Source organism: Schistocerca nitens, chromosome 3 (genome assembly GCF_023898315.1).
Source record: "Schistocerca nitens isolate TAMUIC-IGC-003100 chromosome 3, iqSchNite1.1, whole genome shotgun sequence".
Lineage (NCBI taxonomy): Eukaryota > Metazoa > Arthropoda > Insecta > Orthoptera > Acrididae > Schistocerca > Schistocerca nitens.
Genome location: NC_064616.1, coordinates 111,295,799 through 111,313,205, shown reverse-complemented (window position 1 = coordinate 111,313,205; position 17,407 = coordinate 111,295,799).

Below are 17,407 nucleotides of genomic sequence, written 5' to 3'. Positions count from 1 at the left end.
CTTCAAGAAACCCCTGGCAAAAGTTACAATGACTCTTAAGATACACAACTAGTGGCGTAGCTATCAGGCAGACTGGAAAGAGTATCTAAAAAATGTGTATTTGGGTGAAGAACTGGCAGGAATCTCTATGACTCTCTTGAGGTAGCAAATGCCTCGTCACCAGTAGAATCAAATCAGCATCTTCTAGAAACCCCTGGCCAAAGTAACGATGTTTCTCTTAAGATACACAACTAGTGGCGTATCGCTTCAGGCACACTGGAAAAAGTATCTAAAAAATGTGTATTTGGGTGAGCAACTGGCACGAAACACTGTGGCTCTCTTAGGGTAGCCAATATCTCGTCACCAGTATAATCACAGCTTCAAAGTCAAGAAACCGCTGGCAAGAGTAACGATGTTTCTCTTAAGATACACAACTAGTGGCGTATCGCTTCAGGCAGACTGGCCACAGTATCTCAAAATGTGTATTTGGGTGAGGAACTGGCAGGAAGCACTATGACTCTCTTAAGGTAGCCAATGCCTCGTCACCAACATAATCCCATCCCCAACTTCAAGAAACCGCTTGCAAAGGTAACGAAGCTTCTCATAAGATACACAGCTAGTGGGGTGTCACTTGAGGCAGACTGGCCAAAGTATCAAAAAAATGTGTATTTGGGTGAGCAACTAGCAGGAATCACTATGACACTCATAGGGTAGCCAATGCCTCGTCACCAGCATAATCACATCAGCAACTTCAAGAAACCCCTGGCAAAAGTTACAATGACTCTTAAGATACACAACTAGTGGCGTAGCTATCAGGCAGACTGGAAAGAGTATCTAAAAAATGTGTATTTGGGTGAAGAACTGGCAGGAATCTCTATGACTCTCTTGAGGTAGCCAATGCCTCGTCACCAGCAGAATCAAATCAGCAACTTCTAGAAACCCCTGGCCAAAGTAACGATGTTTCTCTTAAGATACACAACTAGTGGCGTATCGCTTCAGGCACACTGGAAACAGTATCTAAAAAATGTGTATTTGGGTGAGCAACTGGCAGGAAACACTGTGACTCTCTTAGGGTAGCCAATATCTCGTCACCAGTATAATCACAGCTTCAAAGTCAAGAAACCGCTGGCAAGAGTAACGATGTTTCTCTTTAGATACACAACTAGTGGCGTATCGCTTCAGGCAGACTGGCCACAGTATCTCAAAATGTGTATTTGGGTGAGCAACTGGCAGGAAGCACTATGACTCTCTTAAGGTAGCCAATGCCTCGTCACCAACATAATCCCATCACCAACTTTAAGAAACCGCTTGCAAAGGTAACGAAGCTTCTCATAAGATACACAGCTAGTGGGGTGTCACTTGAGGCAGACTGGCCAAAGTATCAAAAAAATGTGTATTTGGGTGAGCAACTAGCAGGAATCACTATGACACTCATAGGGTAGCCAATGCCTCGTCACCAGCATAATCACATCAGCAACTTCAAGAAACCCCTGGCAAAAGTTACAATGACTCTTAAGATACACAACTAGTGGCGTAGCTATCAGGCAGACTGGAAAGAGTATCTAAAAAATGTGTATTTGGGTGAAGAACTGGCAGGAATCTCTATGACTCTCTTGAGGTAGCCAATGCCTCGTCACCAGCAGAATCAAATCAGCAACTTATAGAAACCCCTGGCAAAAGTAACGATGTCTCTCTTAAGATACACAACTAGTGGCGTATCGCTTCAGGCACACTGGAAACAGTATCTAAAAAATGTGTATTTGGGTGAGCAACTGGCACGAAACACTGTGACTCTCTTAGGGTAGCCAATATCTCGTCACCAGTATAATCACAGCTTCAAAGTCAAGAAACCGCTGGCAAGAGTATCGATGTTTCTCTTAAGATACACAACTAGTGGCGTATCGCTTCAGGCAGACTGGCCACAGTATCTCAAAATGTGTATTTGGGTGAGCAACTGGCAGGAAGCACTATGACTCTCTTAAGGTAGCCAATGCCTCGTCACCAACATAATCCCATCACCAACTTCAAGAAACCGCTTGCAAAGGTAACGAAGCTTCTCATAAGATACACAGCTAGTGGGGTGTCACTTGAGGCAGACTGGCCAAAGTATCAAAAAAATGTGTATTTGGGTGAGCAACTAGCAGGTATCACTATGACACTCATAGGGTAACCAATGCCTCGTCACCAGCATAATCACATCAGCAACTTCAAGAAACCCCTGGGAAAAGTTACAATGACTCTTAAGATACACAACTAGTGGCGTAGCTATCAGGCAGACTGGAAAGAGTATCTAAAAATGTGTATTTGGGTGACGAACTGGCAGGAATCTCTATGACTCTCTTGAGGTAGCCAATGCCTCGTCACCAGTAGAATCAAATCAGCATCTTCTAGAAACCCCTGGCCAAAGTAACGATGTTTCTCTTAAGATACACAACTAGTGGCGTATCGCTTCAGGCACACTGGAAACAGTATCTAAAAAATGTGTATATGGGTGAGCAACTGGCACGAAACACTGTGACTCTCTTAGGGTAGCCAATATCTCGTCACCAGTATAATCACAGCTTCAAAGTCAAGAAACCGCTGGCAAGAGTAACGATGTTTCTCTTAAGATACACAACTAGTGGCGTATTGCTTCAGGCAGACTGGCCACAGTATCTCAAAATGTGTATTTGGGTGAGCAACTGGCAGGAAGCACTATGACTCTCTTAAGGTAGCCAATGCCTCGTCACCAACATAATCCCATCACCAACTTCAAGAAACCGCTTGCAAAGGTAACGAAGCTTCTCATAAGATACACAGCTGGTGGGGTGTCACTTGAGGCAGACTGGCCAAAGTATCAAAAAAATGTGTATTTGGGTGAGCAACTAGCAGGAATCACTATGACACTCATAGGGTAGCCAATGCCTCGTCACCAGCATAATCACATCAGCAACTTCAAGAAACCTCTGGCAAAAGTTACAATGACTCTTAAGATACACAACTAGTGGCGTAGCTATCTGGCAGACTGGAAAGAGTATCTAAAAAATGTGTATTTGGGTAAAGAACTGGCAGGAATCTCTATGACTCTCTTGAGGTAGCCAATGCCTCGTCACCAGTAGAATCAAATCAGCATCTTCTAGAAACCCCTGGCAAAAGTAGCGATGTTTCTCTTAAGATACACAACTAGTGGCGTATCGCTTCAGGCACACTGGAAAAAGTATCTAAAAAATGTGTATTTGGGTGAGCAACTGGCACGAAACACTGTGGCTCTCTTAGGGTAGCCAATATCTCGTCACCAGTATAATCACAGCTTCAAAGTCAAGAAACCGCTGGCAAGAGTAACGATGTTTCTCTTAAGATACACAACTAGTGGCGTATCGCTTCAGGCAGACTGGCCACAGTATCTCAAAATGTGTATTTGGGTGAGCAACTGGCAGGAAGCACTATGACTCTCTTAAGGTAGCCAATGCCTCGTCACCAACATAATCCCATCACCAACTTCAAGAAACCGCTTGCAAAGGTAACGAAGCTTCTCATAAGATACACAGCTAGTGGGGTGTCACTTGAGGCAGACTGGCCAAAGTATCAAAAAAATGTGTATTTGGGTGAGCAACTAGCAGGAATCACTATGACACTCATAGGGTAGCCAATGCCTCGTCACCAGCATAATCACATCAGCAACTTCAAGAAACCCCTGGCAAAAGTTACAATGACTCTTAAGATACACAACTAGTGGCGTAGCTATCAGGCAGACTGGAAAGAGTATCTAAAAAATGTGTATTTGGGTGAAGAACTGGCAGGAATCTCTATGACTCTCTTGAGGTAGCAAATGCGTCACCAGTAGAATCAAATCAGCATCTTCTAGAAACCCCTGGCCAAAGTAACGATGTTTCTCTTAAGATACACAACTAGTGGCGTATCGCTTCAGGCAGACTGGCCACAGTATCTCAAAATGTGTATTTGGGTGAGCAACTGGCAGGAAGCACTATGACTCTCTTGAGGTAGCCAATGCCTCGTCACCAGTAGAATCAAATCAGCATCTTCTAGAAACCCCTGGCCAAAGTAACGATGTTTCTCTTAAGATACACAACTAGTGGCGTATCGCTTCAGGCACACTGGAAACAGTATCTAAAAAATGTGTATTTGGGTGAGCAACTGGCACGAAACACTGTGACTCTCTTAGGGTAGCCAATATCTCGTCACCAGTATAATCACAGCTTCAAAGTCAAGAAACCGCTGGCAAGAGTAACGATGTTTCTCTTAAGATACACAACTAGTGGCGTATTGCTTCAGGCAGACTGGCCACAGTATCTCAAAATGTGTATTTGGGTGAGCAACTGGCACGAAACACTGTGGCTCTCTTAGGGTAGCCAATATCTCGTCACCAGTATAATCACAGCTTAAAAGTCAAGAAACCGCTGGCAAGAGTAACGATGTTTCTCTTAAGATACACAACTAGTGGCGTATCGCTTCAGGCAGACTGGCCACAGTATCTCAAAATGTGTATTTGGGTGAGCAACTGGCAGGAAGCACTATGACTCTCTTGAGGTAGCCAATGCCTCGTCACCAGTAGAATCAAATCAGCATCTTCTAGAAACCCCTGGCCAAAGTAACGATGTTTCTCTTAAGATACACAACTAGTGGCGTATCGCTTCAGGCACACTGGAAACAGTATCTAAAAAATGTGTATTTGGGTGAGCAACTGGCACGAAACACTGTGACTCTCTTAGGGTAGCCAATATCTCGTCACCAGTATAATCACAGCTTCAAAGTCAAGAAACCGCTGGCAAGAGTAACGATGTTTCTCTTAAGATACACAACTAGTGGCGTATTGCTTCAGGCAGACTGGCCACAGTATCTCAAAATGTGTAATTGGGTGAGCAACTGGCAGGAAGCACTATGACTCTCTTAAGGTAGCCAATGTCTCGTCACCAACATAATCCCATCACCAACTTCAAGAAACCGCTTGCAAAGGTAACGAAGCTTCTCATAAGATACACAGCTGGTGGGGTGTCACTTGAGGCAGACTGGCCAAAGTATCAAAAAAATGTGTATTTGGGTGAGCAACTAGCAGGAATCACTATGACACTCATAGGGTAGCCAATGCCTCGTCACCAGCATAATCACATCAGCAACTTCAAGAAACCGCTGGCAAAAGTTACAATGACTCTTAAGATACACAACTAGTGGCGTAGCTATCTGGCAGACTGGAAAGAGTATCTAAAAAATGTGTATTTGGGTAAAGAACTGGCAGGAATCTCTATGACTCTCTTGAGGTAGCCAATGCCTCGTCACCAGTAGAATCAAATCAGCATCTTCTAGAAACCCCTGGCAAAAGTAGCGATGTTTCTCTTAAGATACACAACTAGTGGCGTATCGCTTCAGGCACACTGGAAAAAGTATCTAAAAAATGTGTATTTGGGTGAGCAACTGGCACGAAACACTGTGGCTCTCTTAGGGTAGCCAATATCTCGTCACCAGTATAATCACAGCTTCAAAGTCAAGAAACCGCTGGCAAGAGTAACGATGTTTCTCTTAAGATACACAACTAGTGGCGTATCGCTTCAGGCAGACTGGCCACAGTATCTCAAAATGTGTATTTGGGTGAGGAACTGGCAGGAAGCACTATGACTCTCTTAAGGTAGCCAATGCCTCCTCACCAACATAATCCCATCCCCAACTTCAAGAAACCGCTTGCAAAGGTAACGAAGCTTCTCATAAGATACACAGCTAGTGGGGTGTCACTTGAGGCAGACTGGCCAAAGTATCAAAAAAATGTGTATTTGGGTGAGCAACTAGCAGGAATCACTATGACACTCATAGGGTAGCCAATGCTTCGTCACCAGCATAATCACATCAGCAACTTCAAGAAACCCCTGGCAAAAGTTACAATGACTCTTAAGATACACAACTAGTGGCGTAGCTATCAGGCAGACTGGAAAGAGTATCTAAAAAATGTGTATTTGGGTGAAGAACTGGCAGGAATCTCTATGACTCTCTTGAGGTAGCAAATGCCTCGTCACCAGTAGAATCAAATCAGCATCTTCTAGAAACCCCTGGCCAAAGTAACGATGTTTCTCTTAAGATACACAACTAGTGGCGTATCGCTTCAGGCACACTGGAAAAAGTATCTAAAAAATGTGTATTTGGGTGAGCAACTGGCACGAAACACTGTGGCTCTCTTAGGGTAGCCAATATCTCGTCACCAGTATAATCACAGCTTCAAAGTCAAGAAACCGCTGGCAAGAGTAACGATGTTTCTCTTAAGATACACAACTAGTGGCGTATCGCTTCAGGCAGACTGGCCACAGTATCTCAAAATGTGTATTTGGGTGAGGAACTGGCAGGAAGCACTATGACTCTCTTAAGGTAGCCAATGCCTCGTCACCAACATAATCCCATCCCCAACTTCAAGAAACCGCTTGCAAAGGTAACGAAGCTTCTCATAAGATACACAGCTAGTGGGGTGTCACTTGAGGCAGACTGGCCAAAGTATCAAAAAAATGTGTATTTGGGTGAGCAACTAGCAGGAATCACTATGACACTCATAGGGTAGCCAATGCCTCGTCACCAGCATAATCACATCAGCAACTTCAAGAAACCCCTGGCAAAAGTTACAATGACTCTTAAGATACACAACTAGTGGCGTAGCTATCAGGCAGACTGGAAAGAGTATCTAAAAAATGTGTATTTGGGTGAAGAACTGGCAGGAATCTCTATGACTCTCTTGAGGTAGCCAATGCCCCGTCACCAGCAGAATCAAATCAGCAACTTCTAGAAACCCCTGGCCAAAGTAACGATGTTTCTCTTAAGATACACAACTAGTGGCGTATCGCTTCAGGCACACTGGAAACAGTATCTAAAAAATGTGTATTTGTGTGAGCAACTGGCAGGAAACACTGTGACTCTCTTAGGGTAGCCAATATCTCGTCACCAGTATAATCACAGCTACAAAGTCAAGAAACCGCTGGCAAGAGTAACGATGTTTCTCTTAAGATACACAACTAGTGGCGTATCGCTTTAGGCAGACTGGCCACAGTATCTCAAAATGTGTATTTGGGTGAGCAACTGGCAGGAAGGACTATGACTCTCTTAAGATAGCCAATGCCTCGTCACCAACATAATCCCATCACCAACTTCAAGAAACCGCTTGCAAAGGTAACGAAGCTTCTCATAAGATACACAGCTAGTGGGGTGTCACTTGAGGCAGACTGGCCAAAGTATCAAAAAAATGTGTATTTGGGTGAGCAACTAGCAGGAATCACTATGACACTCATAGGGTAGCCAATGCCTCGTCACCAGCATCATCACATCAGCAACTTCAAGAAACCCCTGGCAAAAGTTACAATGACTCTTAAGATACACAACTAGTGGCGTAGCTATCAGGCAGACTGGAAAGAGTATCTAAAAAATGTGTATTTGGGTGAAGAACTGGCAGGAATCTCTATGACTCTCTTGAGGTAGCCAATGCCTCGTCACCTGTAGAATCAAATCAGCATCTTCTAGAAACCCCTGGCAAAAGTAACGATGTTTCTCTTAAGATACACAACTAGTGGCGTATCGCTTCAGGCACACTGGAAACAGTATCTAAAAAATGTGTATTTGGGTGAGCAACTGGCACGAAACACTGTGACTCTCTTAGGGTAGCCAATATCTCGTCACCAGTATAATCACAGCTTCAAAGTCAAGAAACCGCTGGCAAGAGTAACGATGTTTCTCTTAAGATACACAACTAGTGGCGTATCGCTTCAGGCAGACTGGCCACAGTATCTCAAAATGTGTATTTGGGTGAGCAACTGGCAGGAAGCACTATGACTCTCTTAAGGTAGCCAATGCCTCGTCACCAACATAATCCCATCACCAACTTCAAGAAACCGCTTGCAAAGGTAACGAAGCTTCTCATAAGATACACAGCTAGTGGGGTGTCACTTGAGGCAGACTGGCCAAAGTATCAAAAAAATGTGTATTTGGGTGAGCAACTAGCAGGAATCACTATGACACTCATAGGGTAGCCAATGCCTCGTCACCAGCATAATCACATCAGCAACTTCAAGAAACCTCTGACATAAGTTACAATGACTCTTAAGATACACAACTAGTGGCGTAGCTATCAGGCAGACTAGAAAGAGTATCTAAAAAATGTGTATTTGGGTGAAGAACTGGCAGGAATCTCTATGACTCTCTTGAGGTAGCCAATGCCCCGTCACCAGCAGAATCAAATCAGCAACTTCTAGAAACCCCTGGCCAAAGTAACGATGTTTCTCTTAAGATACACAACTAGTGGCGTATCGCTTCAGGCACACTGGAAACAGTATCTAAAAAATGTGTATTTGTGTGAGCAACTGGCAGGAAACACTGTGACTCTCTTAGGGTAGCCAATATCTCGTCACCAGTATAATCACAGCTACAAAGTCAAGAAACCGCTGGCAAGAGTAACGATGTTTCTCTTAAGATACACAACTAGTGGCGTATCGCTTTAGGCAGACTGGCCACAGTATCTCAAAATGTGTATTTGGGTGAGCAACTGGCAGGAAGGACTATGACTCTCTTAAGATAGCCAATGCCTCGTCACCAACATAATCCCATCACCAACTTCAAGAAACCGCTTGCAAAGGTAACGAAGCTTCTCATAAGATACACAGCTAGTGGGGTGTCACTTGAGGCAGACTGGCCAAAGTATCAAAAAAATGTGTATTTGGGTGAGCAACTAGCAGGAATCACTATGACACTCATAGGGTAGCCAATGCCTCGTCACCAGCATCATCACATCAGCAACTTCAAGAAACCCCTGGCAAAAGTTACAATGACTCTTAAGATACACAACTAGTGGCGTAGCTATCAGGCAGACTGGAAAGAGTATCTAAAAAATGTGTATTTGGGTGAAGAACTGGCAGGAATCTCTATGACTCTCTTGAGGTAGCCAATGCCTCGTCACCTGTAGAATCAAATCAGCATCTTCTAGAAACCCCTGGCAAAAGTAACGATGTTTCTCTTAAGATACACAACTAGTGGCGTATCGCTTCAGGCACACTGGAAACAGTATCTAAAAAATGTGTATTTGGGTGAGCAACTGGCACGAAACACTGTGACTCTCTTAGGGTAGCCAATATCTCGTCACCAGTATAATCACAGCTTCAAAGTCAAGAAACCGCTGGCAAGAGTAACGATGTTTCTCTTAAGATACACAACTAGTGGCGTATCGCTTCAGGCAGACTGGCCACAGTATCTCAAAATGTGTATTTGGGTGAGCAACTGGCAGGAAGCACTATGACTCTCTTGAGGTAGCCAATGCCTCGTCACCAGTAGAATCAAATCAGCATCTTCTAGAAACCCCTGGCCAAAGTAACGATGTTTCTCTTAAGATACACAACTAGTGGCGTATCGCTTCAGGCACACTGGAAACAGTATCTAAAAAATGTGTATTTGGGTGAGCAACTGGCACGAAACACTGTGACTCTCTTAGGGTAGCCAATATCTCGTCACCAGTATAATCACAGCTTCAAAGTCAAGAAACCGCTGGCAAGAGTAACGATGTTTCTCTTAAGATACACAACTAGTGGCGTATTGCTTCAGGCAGACTGGCCACAGTATCTCAAAATGTGTATTTGGGTGAGCAACTGGCACGAAACACTGTGGCTCTCTTAGGGTAGCCAATATCTCGTCACCAGTATAATCACAGCTTAAAAGTCAAGAAACCGCTGGCAAGAGTAACGATGTTTCTCTTAAGATACACAACTAGTGGCGTATCGCTTCAGGCAGACTGGCCACAGTATCTCAAAATGTGTATTTGGGTGAGCAACTGGCAGGAAGCACTATGACTCTCTTGAGGTAGCCAATGCCTCGTCACCAGTAGAATCAAATCAGCATCTTCTAGAAACCCCTGGCCAAAGTAACGATGTTTCTCTTAAGATACACAACTAGTGGCGTATCGCTTCAGGCACACTGGAAACAGTATCTAAAAAATGTGTATTTGGGTGAGCAACTGGCACGAAACACTGTGACTCTCTTAGGGTAGCCAATATCTCGTCACCAGTATAATCACAGCTTCAAAGTCAAGAAACCGCTGGCAAGAGTAACGATGTTTCTCTTAAGATACACAACTAGTGGCGTATTGCTTCAGGCAGACTGGCCACAGTATCTCAAAATGTGTATTTGGGTGAGCAACTGGCAGGAAGCACTATGACTCTCTTAAGGTAGCCAATGTCTCGTCACCAACATAATCCCATCACCAACTTCAAGAAACCGCTTGCAAAGGTAACGAAGCTTCTCATAAGATACACAGCTGGTGGGGTGTCACTTGAGGCAGACTGGCCAAAGTATCAAAAAAATGTGTATTTGGGTGAGCAACTAGCAGGAATCACTATGACACTCATAGGGTAGCCAATGCCTCGTCACCAGCATAATCACATCAGCAACTTCAAGAAACCGCTGGCAAAAGTTACAATGACTCTTAAGATACACAACTAGTGGCGTAGCTATCTGGCAGACTGGAAAGAGTATCTAAAAAATGTGTATTTGGGTAAAGAACTGGCAGGAATCTCTATGACTCTCTTGAGGTAGCCAATGCCTCGTCACCAGTAGAATCAAATCAGCATCTTCTAGAAACCCCTGGCAAAAGTAGCGATGTTTCTCTTAAGATACACAACTAGTGGCGTATCGCTTCAGGCACACTGGAAAAAGTATCTAAAAAATGTGTATTTGGGTGAGCAACTGGCACGAAACACTGTGGCTCTCTTAGGGTAGCCAATATCTCGTCACCAGTATAATCACAGCTTCAAAGTCAAGAAACCGCTGGCAAGAGTAACGATGTTTCTCTTAAGATACACAACTAGTGGGGTATCGCTTCAGGCAGACTGGCCACAGTATCTCAAAATGTGTATTTGGGTGAGGAACTGGCAGGAAGCACTATGACTCTCTTAAGGTAGCCAATGCCTCCTCACCAACATAATCCCATCCCCAACTTCAAGAAACCGCTTGCAAAGGTAACGAAGCTTCTCATAAGATACACAGCTAGTGGGGTGTCACTTGAGGCAGACTGGCCAAAGTATCAAAAAAATGTGTATTTGGGTGAGCAACTAGCAGGAATCACTATGACACTCATAGGGTAGCCAATGCTTCGTCACCAGCATAATCACATCAGCAACTTCAAGAAACCCCTGGCAAAAGTTACAATGACTCTTAAGATACACAACTAGTGGCGTAGCTATCAGGCAGACTGGAAAGAGTATCTAAAAAATGTGTATTTGGGTGAAGAACTGGCAGGAATCTCTATGACTCTCTTGAGGTAGCAAATGCCTCGTCACCAGTAGAATCAAATCAGCATCTTCTAGAAACCCCTGGCCAAAGTAACGATGTTTCTCTTAAGATACACAACTAGTGGCGTATCGCTTCAGGCACACTGGAAAAAGTATCTAAAAAATGTGTATTTGGGTGAGCAACTGGCACGAAACACTGTGGCTCTCTTAGGGTAGCCAATATCTCGTCACCAGTATAATCACAGCTTCAAAGTCAAGAAACCGCTGGCAAGAGTAACGATGTTTCTCTTAAGATACACAACTAGTGGCGTATCGCTTCAGGCAGACTGGCCACAGTATCTCAAAATGTGTATTTGGGTGAGGAACTGGCAGGAAGCACTATGACTCTCTTAAGGTAGCCAATGCCTCGTCACCAACATAATCCCATCCCCAACTTCAAGAAACCGCTTGCAAAGGTAACGAAGCTTCTCATAAGATACACAGCTAGTGGGGTGTCACTTGAGGCAGACTGGCCAAAGTATCAAAAAAATGTGTATTTGGGTGAGCAACTAGCAGGAATCACTATGACACTCATAGGGTAGCCAATGCCTCGTCACCAGCATAATCACATCAGCAACTTCAAGAAACCCCTGGCAAAAGTTACAATGACTCTTAAGATACACAACTAGTGGCGTAGCTATCAGGCAGACTGGAAAGAGTATCTAAAAAATGTGTATTTGGGTGAAGAACTGGCAGGAATCTCTATGACTCTCTTGAGGTAGCCAATGCCCCGTCACCAGCAGAATCAAATCAGCAACTTCTAGAAACCCCTGGCCAAAGTAACGATGTTTCTCTTAAGATACACAACTAGTGGCGTATCGCTTCAGGCACACTGGAAACAGTATCTAAAAAATGTGTATTTGTGTGAGCAACTGGCAGGAAACACTGTGACTCTCTTAGGGTAGCCAATATCTCGTCACCAGTATAATCACAGCTACAAAGTCAAGAAACCGCTGGCAAGAGTAACGATGTTTCTCTTAAGATACACAACTAGTGGCGTATCGCTTTAGGCAGACTGGCCACAGTATCTCAAAATGTGTATTTGGGTGAGCAACTGGCAGGAAGGACTATGACTCTCTTAAGATAGCCAATGCCTCGTCACCAACATAATCCCATCACCAACTTCAAGAAACCGCTTGCAAAGGTAACGAAGCTTCTCATAAGATACACAGCTAGTGGGGTGTCACTTGAGGCAGACTGGCCAAAGTATCAAAAAAATGTGTATTTGGGTGAGCAACTAGCAGGAATCACTATGACACTCATAGGGTAGCCAATGCCTCGTCACCAGCATCATCACATCAGCAACTTCAAGAAACCCCTGGCAAAAGTTACAATGACTCTTAAGATACACAACTAGTGGCGTAGCTATCAGGCAGACTGGAAAGAGTATCTAAAAAATGTGTATTTGGGTGAAGAACTGGCAGGAATCTCTATGACTCTCTTGAGGTAGCCAATGCCTCGTCACCTGTAGAATCAAATCAGCATCTTCTAGAAACCCCTGGCAAAAGTAACGATGTTTCTCTTAAGATACACAACTAGTGGCGTATCGCTTCAGGCACACTGGAAACAGTATCTAAAAAATGTGTATTTGGGTGAGCAACTGGCACGAAACACTGTGACTCTCTTAGGGTAGCCAATATCTCGTCACCAGTATAATCACAGCTTCAAAGTCAAGAAACCGCTGGCAAGAGTAACGATGTTTCTCTTAAGATACACAACTAGTGGCGTATCGCTTCAGGCAGACTGGCCACAGTATCTCAAAATGTGTATTTGGGTGAGCAACTGGCAGGAAGCACTATGACTCTCTTAAGGTAGCCAATGCCTCGTCACCAACATAATCCCATCACCAACTTCAAGAAACCGCTTGCAAAGGTAACGAAGCTTCTCATAAGATACACAGCTAGTGGGGTGTCACTTGAGGCAGACTGGCCAAAGTATCAAAAAAATGTGTATTTGGGTGAGCAACTAGCAGGAATCACTATGACACTCATAGGGTAGCCAATGCCTCGTCACCAGCATAATCACATCAGCAACTTCAAGAAACCTCTGACATAAGTTACAATGACTCTTAAGATACACAACTAGTGGCGTAGCTATCAGGCAGACTAGAAAGAGTATCTAAAAAATGTGTATTTGGGTGAAGAACTGGCAGGAATCTCTATGACTCTCTTGAGGTAGCCAATGCCTCGTCACCAGCAGAATCAAATCAGCAACTTCTAGAAACCCCTGGCAAAAGTAACGATGTTTCTCTTAAGATACACAACTAGTGGCGTATCGCTTCAGGCACACTGGAAACAGTATCTAAATATGTGTATTTGGGTGAGCAACTGGCACGAAACACTGTGACTCTCTTAGGGTAGCCAATATCTCGTCACCAGTATAATCCCAGCTTCAAAGTCAAGAAACCGCTGGCAAGAGTAACGATGTTTCTCTTAAGATACACAACTAGTGGTGTATCGCTTCAGGCAGACTGGCCACAGTATCTCAAAATGTGTATTTGGGTGAGCAACTGGCAGGAAGCACTATAACTCTCTTAAGGTAGCCAATGCCTCGTCACCAACATAATCCCATCACCAACTTCAAGAAACCGCTTGCAAAGGTAACGAAGCTTCTCATAAGATACACAGCTAGTGGGGTGTCACTTGAGGCAGACTGGCCAAAGTATCAAAAAAATGTGTATTTGGGTGAGCAACTGGCACGAAACACTGTGGCTCTCTTAGGGTAGCCAATATCTCGTCACCAGTATAATCACAGCTTCAAAGTCAAGAAACCGCTGGCAAGAGTAACGATGTTTCTCTTAAGATACACAACTAGTGGCGTATCGCTTCAGGCAGACTGGCCACAGTATCTCAAAATGTGTATTTGGGTGAGGAACTGGCAGGAAGCACTATGACTCTCTTAAGGTAGCCAATGCCTCGTCACCAACATAATCCCATCCCCAACTTCAAGAAACCGCTTGCAAAGGTAACGAAGCTTCTCATAAGATACACAGCTAGTGGGGTGTCACTTGAGGCAGACTGGCCAAAGTATCAAAAAAATGTGTATTTGGGTGAGCAACTAGCAGGAATCACTATGACACTCATAGGGTAGCCAATGCCTCGTCACCAGCATAATCACATCAGCAACTTCAAGAAACCCCTGGCAAAAGTTACAATGACTCTTAAGATACACAACTAGTGGCGTAGCTATCAGGCAGACTGGAAAGAGTATCTAAAAAATGTGTATTTGGGAGAAGAACTGGCAGGAATCTCTATGACTCTCTTGAGGTAGCAAATGCCTCGTCACCAGTAGAATCAAATCAGCATCTTCTAGAAACCCCTGGCCAAAGTAACGATGTTTCTCTTAAGATACACAACTGGTGGCGTATCGCTTCAGACACACTGGAAAAAGTATCTAAAAAATGTGTATTTGGGTGAGCAACTGGCACGAAACACTGTGGCTCTCTTAGGGTAGCCAATATCTCGTCACCAGTATAATCACAGCTTAAAAGTCAAGAAACCGCTGGCAAGAGTAACGATGTTTCTCTTAAGATACACAACTAGTGGCGTATCGCTTCAGGCAGACTGGCCACAGTATCTCAAAATGTGTATTTGGGTGAGCAACTGGCAGGAAGGACTATGACTCTCTTAAGATAGCCAATGCCTCGTCACCAACATAATCCCATCACCAACTTCAAGAAACCGCTTGCAAAGGTAACGAAGCTTCTCATAAGATACACAGCTAGTGGGGTGTCACTTGAGGCAGACTGGCCAAAGTATCAAAAAAATGTGTATTTGGGTGAGCAACTAGCAGGAATCACTATGACACTCATAGGGTAGCCAATGCCTCGTCACCAGCATAATCACATCAGCAACTTCAAGAAACCCCTGGCAAAAGTTACAATGACTCTTAAGATACACAACTAGTGGCGTAGCTATCAGGCAGACTGGAAAGAGTATCTAAAAAATGTGTATTTGGGTGAAGAACTGGCAGGAATCTCTATGACTCTCTTGAGGTAGCCAATGCCTCGTCACCTGTAGAATCAAATCAGCATCTTCTAGAAACCCCTGGCAAAAGTAACGATGTTTCTCTTAAGATACACAACTAGTGGCGTATCGCTTCAGGCACACTGGAAACAGTATCTAAAAAATGTGTATTTGGGTGAGCAACTGGCACGAAACACTGTGACTCTCTTAGGGTAGCCAATATCTCGTCACCAGTATAATCACAGCTTCAAAGTCAAGAAACCGCTGGCAAGAGTAACGATGTTTCTCTTAAGATACACAACTAGTGGCGTATCGCTTCAGGCAGACTGGCCACAGTATCTCAAAATGTGTATTTGGGTGAGCAACTGGCAGGAAGCACTATGACTCTCTTAAGGTAGCCAATGCCTCGTCACCAACATAATCCCATCACCAACTTCAAGAAACCGCTTGCAAAGGTAACGAAGCTTCTCATAAGATACACAGCTAGTGGGGTGTCACTTGAGGCAGACTGGCCAAAGTATCAAAAAAATGTGTATTTGGGTGAGCAACTAGCAGGAATCACTATGACACTCATAGGGTAGCCAATGCCTCGTCACCAGCATAATCACATCAGCAACTTCAAGAAACCTCTGACATAAGTTACAATGACTCTTAAGATACACAATTAGTGGCGTAGCTATCAGGCAGACTAGAAAGAGTATCTAAAAAATGTGTATTTGGGTGAAGAACTGGCAGGAATCTCTATGACTCTCTTGAGGTAGCCAATGCCTCGTCACCAGCAGAATCAAATCAGCAACTTCTAGAAACCCCTGGCAAAAGTAACGATGTTTCTCTTAAGATACACAACTAGTGGCGTATCGCTTCAGGCACACTGGAAACAGTATCTAAAAAATGTGTATTTGGGTGAGCAACTGGCACGAAACACTGTGACTCTCTTAGGGTAGCCAATATCTCGTCACCAGTATAATCACAGCTTCAAAGTCAAGAAACCGCTGGCAAGAGTAACGATGTTTCTCTTAAGATACACAACTAGTGGCGTATCGCTTCAGGCAGACTGGCCACAGTATCTCAAAATGTGTATTTGGGTGAGCAACTGGCAGGAAGCACTATAACTCTCTTAAGGTAGCCAATGCCTCGTCACCAACATAATCCCATCACCAACTTCAAGAAACCGCTTGCAAAGGTAACGAAGCTTCTCATAAGATACACAGCTAGTGGGGTGTCACTTGAGGCAGACTGGCCAAAGTATCAAAAAAATGTGTATTTGGGTGAGCAACTAGCAGGAATCACTATGACACTCATAGGGTAGCCAATGCCTCGTCACTAGCATAATCACATCAGCAACTTCAAGAAACCCCTGGCAAAAGTTACAATGACTCTTAAGATACACAACTAGTGGCGTAGCTATCTGGCAGACTGGAAAGAGTATCTAAAAAATGTGTATTTGGGTGAAGAACTGGCAGGAATCTCTATGACTCTCTTGAGGTAGCCAATGCCTCGTCACCTGTAGAATCAAATCAGCATCTTCTAGAAGCCCCTGGCAAAAGTAACGATGTTTCTCTTAAGATACACAACTAGTGGCGTATCGCTTCAGGCACACTGGAAACAGTATCTAAAAAATGTGTATTTGGGTGAGCAACTGGCACGAAACACTGTGACTCTCTTAGGGTAGCCAATATCTCGTCACCAGTATAATCACAGCTTCAAAGTCAAGAATCCGGTGGCAAGAGTAACGATGTTTCTCTTAAGATACACAACTAGTGGCGTATCGCTTCAGGCAGACTGGCCACAGTATCTCAAAATGTGTATTTGGGTGAGCAACTGGCAGGAAGCACTATGACTCTCTTGAGGTAGCCAATGCCTCGTCACCAACATAATCCCATCACCAACTTCAAGAAACCGCTTGCAAAGGTAACGAAGCTTCTCATAAGATACACAGCTAGTGGGGTGTCACTTGAGGCAGACTGGCCAAAGTATCAAAAAAATGTGTATTTGAGTGAGCAACTAGCAGGAATCACTATGACACTCATAGGGTAGCCAATGCCTCGTCACCAGCATAATCACATCAGCAACTTCAAGAAACCCCTGGCAAAAGTTACAATGACTCTTAAGATACACAACTAGTGGCGTAGCTATCAGGCAGACTGGAAAGAGTATCTAAAAAATGTGTATTTGGGTGAAGAACTGGCA